Source organism: Homalodisca vitripennis, chromosome 5 (genome assembly GCF_021130785.1).
Source record: "Homalodisca vitripennis isolate AUS2020 chromosome 5, UT_GWSS_2.1, whole genome shotgun sequence".
NCBI classification, from domain to species: Eukaryota; Metazoa; Arthropoda; class Insecta; order Hemiptera; family Cicadellidae; genus Homalodisca; species Homalodisca vitripennis.
In genome coordinates, this window is record NC_060211.1 from 172,318,878 (window position 1) to 172,334,368 (window position 15,491).

The window sequence follows — 15,491 nt, forward strand, 5'->3', positions numbered from 1 at the left end:
AAAGTATTATACTTGTTTTATAAATTAATTCTGCAAAATGTATGAAAAGAAAGAAGAAAACTTTATATTGTGCATAAATTAAGAAATTATTTGCCCCAATTCAGAGTCCATATACATGTTGCATTACAAATAATTATCAATGTAAAGCACACATTCAGATTTATCGAATATCCGATTATTGGTGTTGACTCTAGACAGCTGTGTTGCTTATCGTTATATCTAGTGAATGTGTCCGTCCCCCCTGAGTAGTTAGTCTGCACCAACAGTGTTCATTGTTTCACCCACTCCTGAATGGGCAATACTAATATTGTGTTCTCTTTGTCTTGAATAACATTTGTTTTCCCTGTGTAAATCGTCCCAAGTGTGACATTGTGCAAAGTGTCTGATTATGCTAAAAAATGTCCATTCATGATAGTTTCATGGTGACATTTCCCTCTCTCACATTTCAGATCAACTGTGTTCAACAAAACTAGACACTAATTCAGTTTTCATTTTTTTTGTGACGTTGTTTTGGAAACTGTGAAATATCTTGGAAGTAAATGTAGGTGAAATTGTTTTTGAAAGGAATCGACAAGATGAAAAAAAATTAATTTGGAAATCCTGTAAAGTAACGTCTACTTAATATTCTTGGGTGTTTGGCACTGTATTATTTTATACGGAAGGATTATAAGAAATTGATTCAAATTGAATGTAGGGTAAAGAAAGGTTAGTATTATGTTTGAAACATGGAGGTTACAGAGTTGCTTTTCTATACAATTTTAGAAGCTCTGACGATTCAAAGTTATTTAAAAGAAAACCCCAGTTACACATAGTACATTGTTTATTTTAACTTTCATTATTTTAATTATTTTTGTTATAACATGAAGTCCAATTAAATATACAGTATTTAAAACCATAACAATATTTTTTCAAAATGTTCTTAATTTTATTTATGTGTATTGTTTTTATCATGACAAGATATTGATATTATCCAGAATTTCATCTAAGCTTAATTTAAGAATTTTCACAAACCCCTTGGATATGCTGCCCACCCTTTGTCCACAAGTGGAAGTGAATAGTTAATTCAAAAAATGTAATTTGTGTGGATCATAAGCAAATATTTCAGTTTCCTATTTACGATTAATAATTGAATAATAAATTATTAATTAATTATTCTGTGTTTCATTTATACTTTTAAATTTTGTAGGTTATGTGGTTTATGTTTTAAAATATGAACTCAACCATTTTTGTATAATGGTGGAATTTAAAATATTCAATAAAGCTTTTTTTTTATTTTGAAGGAGTATTTTTTATACATGCTGAATGGGTCAATTTAAAAAATTCATTATATTTTCAGGAATAATTGTTTATAATCAAGTTTAGATTACTTGCAAAATGTTTTTTACAATTATCCACATATTTCCGTAGTTTTAAAACAGCTAAGGTGTTTACTCAATTTACTGTATAAAGCAAAATAGCAATGAAATTAACGTCTTGATTCCATTATTGAAAGGATTGAAACAAACCAATTTGCTCAGTTTACTGTGTCAAATAAATCTCCATTTGTCTATAATTTATTATATTTATGATTTATAATTTGTGCACTGTCATCACACCAAAACTGTCCGTAGACATTTGAGTAGTGTTGCATTATTTCAAGTGGCTTGATAATTTTGCATGTGTTGTAATTTTAATGTTAAATAATTAATAAGTATAATAATTAAAATTTCATTCAGCTGCACAGTAAAATATTGTTCAGTTTGTGATAAATACTGCACTAAAAAGGGTGATAAATTAAAACTTATTGCTCTCAACACTTCAGTGCTGAATAATCAGCTGCAATTTTGTATAAATTTTGAAGTAAACAAATAAAATAAATGTTAAGTGCTATTTTTTATATTTATTTATCACTTTTATTATGCACATATCAATTTATTGTTAAAACCAGTATGTTTGTAATATGTTTCCAAAGTAAGAATTTTAGAAGTAAAAACTTGGTTGTACAATTTTAATCTTTCCATTGATTTGTTTGTTGTTTTCCAACACTCTAGCTGTGCATTTTTCATTATTGATCATTTACAATTCATATTATCCATGGAAAATATCAAATACCTCCAACCAGACGAATATTTCAATAATGCATAAAATTAAGGCGTAGAAGCATGCAACTTACCATAATTCACATCTGCCTCAGTGTATCAATGGTAAGCAGTAGCAGAACTGTTTAGGTAAACACTGTGCACACGTGTGGATTATCTCTCAATCATTGCTGGAAAAATCTACATGAACTAATATTCTACATAAATTGGTGTGTTCTCACAATTTTGGTTGTGTTGTTTCGTGACCCCTGAGAAGTGTTAACTCCACCAGTACCAGTACCGGTACCGTACTGATGTGCTGTACTCGATATCGTTGTTGCACAATCACAGCATGGTTGTAAAGATAAAAGATACCATGATTGCATCTCTCTCTGCATGACATAAACTGACTGCTTGACGTATTGTATTGTTCTCCTCTTGCTGTATAAACAGATTATAACTGTAGTGGTCTACCATATTGTAATTTAGTTTAAGGAAACTTTAGATCTAGATTTAATTTTCCCCTTTCATACAAAAACTGGGATGAATAAAAAAAAATCCCTCATGACTATGATGGGTTGTTGAAATATTCTAGTTGAGATTTATTTTTCATTGATTCTCTTATATATCTGGGTGTCCGTTAAGTAAAGAAGGTTTGTAAAAATGGACGAGTTTAATAAAGTTAGTCATTGCCAATACATAACTAATTTTACGTTATAGCTTGGTTTGGTTACGTTTAGTTTGGTTTGACTAAAAATATCCCTTCTGGCTTATTCAGAGGGAAGGTAGATTTCACATGTGGCTGTCATCTTGAAATGTCAAACCGAAGATGACAATGCATCATGTCAATACATCTATTGACGTAAATGCATCATGTCAATGCATCTATGGCTCATTTAGATAGTTCATTTATACGACATTAATCGGGTCTGATAGGTCTAAAGGTTGACATCTTAATATACTGATAACGTTTTATAAATATTTGGAAACTCAATAATCTTGTAACCCCACAAGACATAAATTGTTATTAACAAACTGTCTTTACTTGTAGGACCATAACTAAATTACAAAACTATATCTGTTAAAAGAGACGATGATTTTCTTTGCCATTTACAGTTGTGTGTTCCAAGCGATGAAAGAATTGTGTTTTGTTTTAAATTAATTATTTTGAAGTAAAACATCTCTCATCTTGCTCGCTCATGTTTGATATGTTTTGAAAACGTGCATTGCTAAAATCGAGTCACACGACATTCGTTATACAATACCCATTGTAAAATAATGAATTCCTAGCATTTGTGTGTAGGGGAGGATTATGTTTGTAAAAGTTATTGGCTGTGAGGTGAGCGAAGAAACTGGTGCAAGGATGCAGAATTATTGTACCTCATTAGGTAGTGCAGTCGACACCTTTCCACTAAAATGCATATTCAGTTTCTTCAATCACCTGACGGCCTATAAATCTATTTGTTGCTATAGCCATAGCCAGGACTATTGGTATCTGATGTAAGTCACATTATTCATGTAACTTACTATGGTCACTTGAACTATGACCTCATTGGTGCCTCCATGCTTCATTTTACTGCTAAATGTATATCTTTTTATAAATTTAAACAGGACCTCACAATTATTGTAGTCCAATATTATTGAGGTGGCGCTGAAAACCTCTATGTATTTTATTTTTACTGTAACACATCTTATGCCGGCTGCCAATAGAAATGGCTGTGACTTCATTTCTAAGTTATTTATTAGTGGATAATTATCTGTTCTTATTATTTGTTAATTACCTTGTTTAGTGCAAGAGTGTTTTAAACCTTGGTTTAAAATATTTAAAATACTAAATAAACAGTTATTAAAACTTAATTCATTATACAATTAATAGAATTAAGTTTGACGTATCAAGTGTACAAAATAATCCACATTTTAAAGTTATTAATGCTGTAGTTATAAAATAAGTTAAAACCTTTATAAGTAAGAATTGTGCAGTATACAAAAATCTTGTTTATGATTCTGCAACTAGTTCATAGTTGTTATACATTTTTGGGGATATCTAATTCATTGCAATATATAAGAGTTGAGAAAGGAATTTTATATGTTGGCATCACAGAAACAAATATTACATAACATATTTTCAATTAAAGAGTTGGAATACGCAAAAAATTTAATATACTTCATAATTCTTTGAAATAATTCTTGGTTGTTTTCTTTTCTCACTAAATGAATTTATAAATGTAACATTTTACTTTTGATCTGGTACGCTAGGTAGTATGTATAGTAAAGAAGCAATATCGTACGAAGAGACGCCTTTTCATCTAATTTTAGTAAATATTTATTAAACCATATATTTTTGCTTAGGAAAAATTTTTAGGTTAAACAAAGAGTTTTTTGGAGAAAAATGAGAATTTTGTAGATGTAAAAGTCTTAGAACATAACAAATATGTGTACAAAAATTAAGTTTTAAAGAGAAGTAGACATTTGTAGTGAATTTTGTTAGTATTGAATTTTTCTGTGTAATCTCCCTACTAAATTCAAAAAAGTTTAAAAATTTAAAAATTTGACTGCAACTTTTTGTTTGGAAAATTTTACCAAAGAACACACTTATAATGCCATCTTAAAGAAGAAATGTACTACCTGTTTAAAGATAATCACTCACATTAACACCCCACATATCATAATATCCATATTTTACCCCACATTCCATATTTGAACATTCAGGAAATACTTCCTTTCTTGGACTGAAGGAATTACTCATTGGAGCTTATTAAAAAAATGAAGGTGGTGCAATAGTGAGTTAGTTTTTTTTATTTTTAATTACAACAAGAAAATACAAAAAAAGTTTGCTTTTTGTCATTCCACAAGACATTGCAGGCACTTAGTATTTGGAGGTATTTTGTGATTATGCCCACAAAAAAACTCCTGAATATTTGAATTTTTACTGTATGTATTTCAAAATTACTAAAGGAGGTGTTTTATTTGTAAAAACTGTTATTTTATTAAATTACTTTAAAAATATGTCATTCCCTGTAATCCATAACTTGTATGTATTGTAAAATCTTAACTTCAGTTGTATTTGTTTGGGCTTAACTATAAAAAGTTTCAAAAATTCTTACTTTAAATGCCTTAAAATGTTTGTGTTGAGATATAAAAAAGTTTCAAATGTTTATTTTTTGTCTATGGTGAATTTATCTTAAAGGGAAATAACTCTGAAAATAAGACAATCAAAACTAGTTGCACCACCTTTAATTCTGTTTGTATTTACAATATTTTTATTCATTTTTGAGGATCACTTTAATTTATACTCAATACAAGTTTTAAAATATTTAGCTTTTTACAAAAATCTGGACATACTTTGGCAGTTTTTAGTTTTGGGCAGTTTATCTCGCTTCTTAGACTCTTGTCATAACTGACATCTAAGTGTCCCGATTTACACCATGTCAAATCGTTCCATGTCATCGCTCACAAAATAAAATTCTTGAAATATTTTGGTCTTGGTGAGGAGGACCAGCTTCAGTCAAGAGATGTTTAATTGTAAATATAGATTAGACAAAACAAAAGTACATCAATTGCAAAAATTGTGTAGTATTATCCAAGAATAATGACATAAAATTAGGAAATAATTATTAATAAATAATATACCTTAAACAAGATAGATGGCATCAAATCATCAAAAAGCTAAGTCTGTGGTAAGAAATCGTATTGATCATATTGTCATTTTGGTCATTGGGTGGTTAAGCTTCAACCAGTTACGTTACAGCCCTGTCCCTTCACATTTATCTGCCAGTAGTTAAGATGTACAGCCGAACATGTGTTATTGACAGTTAAATTTAACGTCTATTGATTGAAGATCGCTTTCAAACGCAAGGCCAAAATATTTCAAGCATTTCATTGTGTGAGCAGTGTTTTGATGCAGTGTAGACCGGAAGTTTGTTTTATTGTCTTCTTAGCCATTTTGATGAGCGTCTGCCATGTACATATAAAAATTTAATAAATGTAGACATTTTTGTTGAGATACCATAGTATTATAATTTTAAAACCATATTTCGTAAATGTGAAATTTCCAAATTGATGTCACTGAATAAATAATAACCACATCTAATGTCATATTTATATTATAAAGTTAAAAAATCAGCTACTACAAAACATACTAGTTTTGGGGATTGGGAATATGTCTGCATATCCCCCCACGTCAGTGTTAATTTTAAATAGAGGAACCACTGCTTGAGATAGAGCAGTGATGATTTTTGTCGTTTCAGAATGATCGCTCATCAAGAACTCATCTATAACACTGCGCTATAAGTGGGGAACACTCGACCAATCTGCACTTGTGCGCTTTATGTACCTACTTATACGCTTTACACAGTCGAACAGCACAGCCTCTTTGTTTTTAATTCCGTATATATATAAATCTGTTGTGAATATATGCAGTTTGTATTGTTATGTAAGAAAATTATGTGAATACGTTCATCTAGTGGGTCCCGTTTTACCTTGTGAAACTTTAAAATATTGTTGAGTGTTGTTGTTAACTTCCATTACAAGATATTGTAATACGTACTTACACATTCGACATTGTCACTCAATTATAATTTTTTAACACTGTTATGTACTCTATGTTTTATTTGTGTAGTTTCTTGTAGATGAATTGTGCCAGCAAATTACATGGTATAAAATAGTAAAGGAACCAAACTTGAAATATAATTATATTTTAATGTGTAGTAGTGACAATTGTAGCTCAGGTAAAAAGAAAGCAGTTACCACCTCCTTTCCTCATATAATTGTTACAACTCATGTGATTATAATAAACCCTCACTGTGCAGAAATGGCTCTGTACACTCTATTGACCAAAGTAGAATGGGAGTTTTAACCGGCGGATTTTGAAATATGTAATCTTATATATTTTTTTACGTGAACGATCAGTTATCAAATTAAAGACGGTTTACCCAATGCTGCTTAATAAGCATTTTATCTCCCTCACACTATAAATAGGAGCAAGTTGAAAATAATAGGTCCAAATTTTTATTGTAGGAAATAAATACGTTTTCCTGGCCATCATAAATACTGGCTTTATTAATGTTGAGCTTGTTTGTGATGTTAGCTTCATTTCACCTTCCACTTAGTACAGGGTCTGAAATCTGACACTATCATAGACTTCATTCCTGGAATCTGGAAACTCGCATATAATATTCGCATTGAATCAACCCTTCCCACCATAGCTAGGTTATCTGTAGAAAACTCTTATTCTACTGTGCATTGGGATCGTGTTTTAGACATTGTAGAACACTCAAATGTGTATATCTGATGGAGCAATGAGAACATCTCTTCATCTAGATTACACTGGTTGGCTTCTGGGTAAACCATATAGGTATCTTTTGTAGTGTAGGTGTCTCTGATATTGAAAAAAAGCAAAGAATTTTGAACACATTTGTCGCCGCTTTTTTTGGATCTCTTCGAATAGACGTGGACTCCGGATTCCAGGATTCAAGTCCGTGAGATGCTGCACTAAGCGGAAGGTGAAATAGACTAAACTCAACGTTCACAATGAAATAACATTGATCAACTTAGCTACCTATGCCATTTTAACGGTAAAAATGAAATTGAGTCTGTCTGAAACACAATTCAGAAGGGACAAGACAAAAGTTATTGTTAAAGATGTTTGGTTTCATGTTCAGTGTTTAACCCATTGTGGATCGTATTGTTTTGGCGCGCGGGCACGAATTAATTTACAGTCAGCGGCCGCACGAACAGCAATGGTGCGCCACAGTATCGCTCGCTATTGTATACTATAAAATTCAGCTGTGAAGGTATTCGTTCAAATGGAACATGGGCCTGCTGGGGTATCTGTGATGTAGGAACGATAACACGCGAGCAAGGTTCCGGGGTGGCAGGGATGATGTCTGTATCATAGTCTAAATAAAGCGGGTCGGGCGAAGCGATTACAACATCCGGGCCATTGTCTAGACTAAACCTGCCAACATGTACGTCTGTGTCGTTTAGTTGTGTAACTAACCTCAAAAGTATTATAACAACTGAGGAAACCACCCAATCAGAAGCGCTAAAAAGCAGAGAGTAAACTCATATGAATGATATTTCAACTTCGACATACAACTGCGATCTGTAGGATACTTATAACACTTTTGAAAACTCTAAACGTAGACCGTTGTTAAACACTCTTAGTTGACAAGTAAAGACGATTGCCTGATCTATCAGGCATTAATAGAACTATTTGGAGGGAAACTTAAAAGCAGACCGCTTTTGCGACCTGAGCTCGTCATCGTGCCGTTAGGCCCGGCCGCTGCGTGACTGAGCCCAGCTCGTCAGTGATCCGCAATGGGTTAAGAGAGAGATTGCGTTTATAATAATCTTCTGTAAATTTCAGAAGATAACAATAGGATTAATTGAAATTGCATTTTCTTTTCTCCTAGAGGAGATTGGGTGAAGTCTAAGTATTAACAAAAGTAATGCATTGATATGGGGGTCACTCTAAAAGTTTTGAGAAATATGAAGAGTTTTTGTACTGGACTTAAGCATTAGTGTGATCAAAGTAATCTCCTCCAGCATCAATGCACTTTTGAAGTTGGATTTTACACTCGTTGAAAGTGCCAGCCATTTAATTTTTGAAATGTAGTCAAAATGTTGACGATTCTCACCTTCAAGTTTGGCTTTCATAGAAAAGGAACGACCACACAAATGTCTCTTCATATTGAATAACTAGAAGTCGGATATAGTGAGGTCAGTTGAATAAAGGGGGATATTCCATCACTTTGATGCATTTTCAGATGAAAACTTCAAAGTTCAATTTGCTTTGTCCCTCCAGTTTAATAGCCTTCACCAGTCCCGCACTCCTGAAGTAAACACTGTACATTACTTTATTCTATGATCACTGTTTTTATGACAATTGCGGGAATGGCTCATCTTCAAACACCATGCAATATTGTTTGTACTGCTGCAGTCCTATTCCCTATAAAAGCTTCAATCATTAAAGAAGTGAAATTTCTGTCCGTTGCATCAGAGCATGCACCTGACAATGTTTTCTTGAGTGACAGCAGAATATGCCCTTCCTGAAAGTTTGTCGTCTTGAAGCAAATGAAGGCACCTTAAATTCTGAATACCATCTTCAACAGTAGCATGGGATGGTGCTTCACAACTAAAGGCAATTTTTATACATTCGACACATCCCTCTTGAGTCAAACCTTCAAGAAATTCATAGACCGTAAATGCTTTCTTGCCAACTCCATGACTTCATGAGTTTGATGTTTCCAAAGGGACAACCTAAGTTGTCATGTATAGGCAGGCAATCAGATAAGATTATTACAGTCCACCAGTTTCTCAAATCTTTCAGAGTGACCCTTTTGTGAGATACAAATCTTTTATTGGCCAATATTTTGAACAAAAAAGATAAACATGCATGGAATGCAGTACTGGTTTTCACTATAGTCAAAAATTTATTTTATTAGTTACAACATGGGAGCTGTTAATTGAAACCTCTTCATACCCTTTTTTGGAAATGAGATCAAAATAAAATATTTTACACCACCGTACATTTCAAATAGTATAATCAAATCTTATATTATATGGTTGATGGTGGTGGTTTGAAAGTTAAATTTAAGCCATTGGTCTCCATGTTAAGTGTTAAAAAGGGCTTCTTTGTTCTAACTTCACCTGGTAAACTAAGATATCCTTTACTTCTTTTTACTTTTTATAGTAAAAGTTTTGTATTTTTTCATTGTATTCAAAATTAAGGTTGGATTGGGTTAGTTTAAACTCGTTTATAGCCAAGCACTGTTTAAAATCTATGACAGACAACCGTAGGTAATACAGTACAACTCTTTTATCCGTATTAATAAAAAAGAGCCAGTGAATTATTTAGCTTTTTTTAGAGATTAATTATAATGGAATGGAATGGAGAACAAATGCAAAAAATTTGTTTACTGTTTTGTAAAAAAACCGTAGTCTCTTTGTTTAACTATGATACATACACTGCTTCATTTTCACTGATGGAAATGTCATACCAGTCGGTAATGGTATCTTCCATTCTTCAATATCAGAATCGTTTTCATTACCCCCTGTTATCGTTGAAGATCAGGTTGCTGATACAATTTTCTCAACAGTCATTACACTTTTGTCTGTCTGAAGCCGCTTATTTACATCTTCCAATTTTAAAATTTTATAAACCTGTTGTAGGCCTGCTACAACAAATAAATGAATGTATGTTTAGAAAATAATAAATACATATAATGTCATGATATAACATTATTCTGAAAACCGAGTATTTGTTAACGAAAAAATAATTTACACTGGAAATTAATCAGAAATTGTTTATTCTTCAAAAACCGGACTCCCTACATTCTGTAAACAACATCAGGATAACCTAGAGGTCCAGATAAATTAGGCCCGGATAACAAGGTTGTACAGTAACTGAATAATTATTAAAATAACCCAAGTCGCTAGTACAGTACAGACTAACATGTTTCATGTATCTTTAAAATGAGGCTACAGTTCTGGTCACGTTAGTATGTATTTCGTTGACATCTAAAATTGATGGGTACTACACATTTACTACATAAATTTTGGTCGTGTGTGTTCATTATTTCTGAAAACATGTGCAGAGTATAAGCTATTAGAAAGGCAACACCGATTATACTCATCGAGGTCCCAAACCCAACAAGGATAGTTCTCTCAATCTCCTTCTCATTGAGAACAAGAAGGACCTCTCTCCATTCAACATCCTGTAGGTCTTTGCCATTTGTCCTTCTCCAATTCACAATCCTAATACTACTGCTATGTAGTTATTTTTAGAGGACATTATTTTCTTTTGACATTTGAATTACACGAGGTTCCTACATAGTTGTTAATCCAATTAAATATGAACTGTTTATTAGTTAAATTCTAGCTCAAAATGCAAAATTCTGTAAAAATCAAATAAAACTATAATTTACATCTTAGACATGCTATTGCTTGTGTTTCAATAATACTTATCATTTTTCGTTGTGATGTGAAATATCGTATTTTATTGTAAAATAACGTAATTGATGTTCTTTTATATGGTTTCACTTTTGGTGCTTAGATACATAATATTTTTAACATTCTCTTGAACCAAAAAAATACAAACTTTTGCAAAAAATATTCATTTTTTGAATCTTTTTTTATGTAAGTCAATAAAAACAGTAATGAAAAATATTTTACAAAGATTTTCATGTTTTATACTTTATATTACATATTAAGAATCCTGTTATATTTATTGTTCGTGTTTTGGTCCAAATGGAGGCACAATTTACGCACAAATTTGATTAAACAATTTTTGAATACCTTATCCTAATGGAGTATACGTTATATAGCTGTTGAATTTTATTGTTTACAACTGAGAATGAATATCCATTTTTCACTTTTAAAGTAGATAAAAATAATGTTGTATATAGTGACAGTAACCAACAGTATTTCCTTACAGTTAAGTGTTTGTAAAGCATGTGTGTGGTGTATCTCATGAAATGAGATTAACTTAAACTTGACCAATCTTATAATAATCTGGGTACTGACACTGTACTTGGTTTAGCCTAGTGTCAAGTTCATATTTTCTGTATCGAACACAGTGAGTTTATCAATTCTCTGTGAAACTTGTGGGACTATTTTTTGGTAAATTTAAACAAAAATTTTACAGTTAAGACGTTACCTATCTCTTTGGTTGTGTTTTACCTCAAATTTTGTTACCTAAACTGCCTATACGTTATAGTGTGTGAGTTCAAGCACTAATGATGCTCGCATCAAAAAGAACAAGATGTTCAAAGCACTAAAGGGTTTTTTTGTAATCTTGTATGGCTTTATCGTATCTGTACTTAACTTTATACAAAAATACAAATCATATTTTTACTAGTTTCTTAACAGTGACTGTTATATACATCACGTTAAATGTACAAAACTTAGATTTACACTGCCAAGAAATTGCAACAATTTTATGTCCAATGGTAAAAATTGTTAGTCTAAACAAGCGTGAAACCTCTCACGAACTGTACCGTGGCAGCTGTTCATGTGGGAGCTTCAGAGCAGCGTTGGATAGAAAAACTCAAGTAGAGAGCTGTGCTCATGACCATTGTAGGACAGTTGTTTACAAGAACTGGATAGTAGAGTCGAGCATTAAAATTTCAATTCTAAACATTGCTGAGATATTACTTGTTGTGTGTGACCACATTTTGCATCAACTCCCACTACAACCAGTGATGCTGCTGTCGCAAGTACTTGTGGAAGTATTCACGATTAAAATTGATTATCCTTCTTCTCATTATGCAACAGTAGTGTCACAACTTTACTCTGCAATAAACACAGCTTTACGTTTTCTTCAGAATCCCTCATGTCAAAACATGCTGTGACTTTTGTTTTGAATCGTTCAACTGAGCATGGCCAATGTCACGCAGTAGACTTCTGTGCTGATGTTTCTTTCCAGGATTAATGAAATCTATGGACTAAACACCATGTCTGTCCCAGAATACATTTGACATGATATACACTATTATGTAGTTCTTTTAGCTTTGACCTTGACAAGACAGGTTGTGAGCCACCATTCCACATAGACTATTGTTTAGATTTAGAGGTGATATTGTATACCCATGTTCATCTTCTGCTATGATTTAAATCAATATGTCATCTCCTTCTTCATAGTAATGAGTAAAAATGTCAAGGTACTTTGTCCAATATTTTTCTTGAAGTTAGGGTACCCATCAAAATCACATTTTTATACAAGACAGATCCTAGAAATTTGAGAAAAATCCTTGGCAAGAGTGGTTATTGTGCTTCTTCAGTCCTCACAAATTTTCATTTCATTTCCACTTACCAAATCTTCAGTGATCACAGACAGTCAACCTGAACGTTCTTCATCATGGATGTCTTCGCATGATCTCTCCCTCTCTGATCATTTTGGTAACACTGGTCAAAGTTTTATTACTTTTAAATATTTTACAACAAATCTTTTGTGATCATCTATATAAACCGACACTAAGACTTTATGCTGATATTTTTTATGTCCACATTTTTGGACATTGTTAATAAATGAGTTAAATAACAGATTATCTAAATTCGTGTAAATGAGAAAACACAAAATCAGTGAAATTTTACTGCCACTGTTTAATTTTGTGTAACACTAACCCACAAGGTACTACTTTTATTTAAAGATTTTGGACTTTTATTTATTTTTTGATCGGAAAATAATTTTTACATTTAAATGCAATCTATTTGTGTGTTTGTTTTTTTGTAAAATTTAACGTAATGTTACAAAACTAAACTAATTTAATTTTGAAATCAGTGGAAATATGTTATTTTTAGAGCTTAGATTTTAGTACAGTAACTAACCGTGCTAAATTACAATGCTTCCAATTAAACTGGTTAAAAGCTATACATTTTCAAGCTAACTAAATTTTAAACAAAGCTTTAGACTATTTGCTTGTGTAGACCTATTAAACAAACTCACAAAGTTTCTATAGAGAGTTGATAAACACCCTGTATTCACAACTTGAGTGTAACATCCATATTGTGATCAATATTTATTTTCTCTCAGTTAGAAATCTTAAGCTGGAATGTGTGAACTATGTATGTGGGTTCCTTAGTGTATGTGTAGAAGACAGTTGATGTTGAAAGTCTTATGAGAGTATGTGTATGAAAATAGAATTAATTTATATAACATTGTCTAGATGTGTTGTGTGTTTCTCTCTGTGAGACAAGAGTTTAACTTAGTGTACCAAAAGTCCATCTAGATTTTGGTTTGTGAGTTATTTATTTATGTTGAATTTTATTTTTCTAAATTTAGATAGTTGTTTTGAGAAAAACAATTAATTCTCTCTATTATTTAATATGCTAAATGTTCATTAGATGAAAACTACCAATAAAACTTTTCCTACACAAGTATAAATACAGATGATAAGATAATTTAATAGATTGATTTGATTATCGTGATAAAACTACTAACCCAAATTTATAACACTTTAATAGTTATTGTGACACATGAGTATTTGTTATGCAATATTTAACATGTTTATGCCCAATCTCAGGTCCAAATTTTGATGTAAATACCGTTTTAGTATTATTTATTTGCAGAATATAAACAATTTTATTAGATAATAATTTTTACATTATATTACAATGAAGCCATGGTAGCGTTAATAGCATTAATATCTTTGTTTCACATAAAAAGTACTATTACCTACATAAGATGATAAGATGATGAGAATCTTGATCAGTTGATCATCACAACAGTTGATTTATAGTATTTTAAACTCTAATAGGAAAGCATAAACAACCTCAATGTTTTTAGGACTAAATAACTTTAATATCCTGAAAAGTCTAATGTAGCAAAAAAAGGAAGTTTTTTAACATAAGCAAATTAAAGTGAACATTTTGGCTTCATAAACAATTGCATATCCGATGTCTTCAATACCAGCTGATTATCACATCACCATTACAACACTGGGCTAAACATGTTAAAAACTTCCAATAAATAAAAAAACAAAATCTTGGAAAAATGTTAGTTAATTCTACATATTTTTTGTTGTCTGCATATCTTGGTAAAATTAATTCCCAATGATATCATTTTGCCTTTATGTAGCATATTTGCTTAGTAACAAATTGTATTGCTTAAATATTTGTTTTACTTTTCGTTTTATACTTTTGGCAACACGTGTTGTGAAAAAATCAATAAAAAAATATAAATCATTAAAATGTAATAACTTATAAATATGGAAACATGTTGTTTTAAAAATATGTTTGATTTGGGTATTAGAATTATCTAGTATTTATTAAAAATGTCCGAAACTTGTGTTTATTATTTTTTCAAAATATACTTATTTTGTTTTTGGTAAATTTGGGTAACCAAAACCTACCTCCATTTCTTCACAACCATTTTCTAATGTCTGAAACAATAAAGCCCATTCGAAAAGTGTTATATGATTTATTTTAACTTTTTTGTCATCAAAATCATGATATTTTAAAAGCTTTGAATTTAGATTTTTAAAGAATTAATTGTTTAATAATAACTGGATTAAATGGTGGGGAAAGGGAGTTTTGAATTCCAATCTGCTTAAGTTTCCCATTCTTAGGTAGTCATCTGATAAACAATAAATCTCTATTTAAAAACTTAAGAAACATATTGATGTAGACAGTTTAACAATAAATATAATGTTTTACGATCTTAATTGTGTTTTTCATAATTCTAAAATATCGTGTTCATCTTACGCTCGATTTCTTGCAAATCTTATTTAAGATTGTTTTAGAGGGAACATTACTGTTAGGATTTGTAAAGATATTATAATTTATTAAAGTATTTTTCTATATATTGTGCACTCATGAACGATTGCTAATGTTGTGATTAAAACTACCTACTTTGTTATTTTAAAGTTTGAAGTCATTAGAAAATAATCCAGGTGCTACGTGTTGGTACTGTGTCAATGTCTACGGGTCTTGTAT

General features: G+C 31.2%; 1 protein-coding gene across 1 annotated transcript in view; it reads left to right on the forward strand.

Annotated features, from left to right (window-relative positions):
* The window catches only part of LOC124363172 (protein lap4-like), a 92,171-nt gene that overhangs the window by 47,106 nt on the left and 29,574 nt on the right, over positions 1-15,491 (forward strand).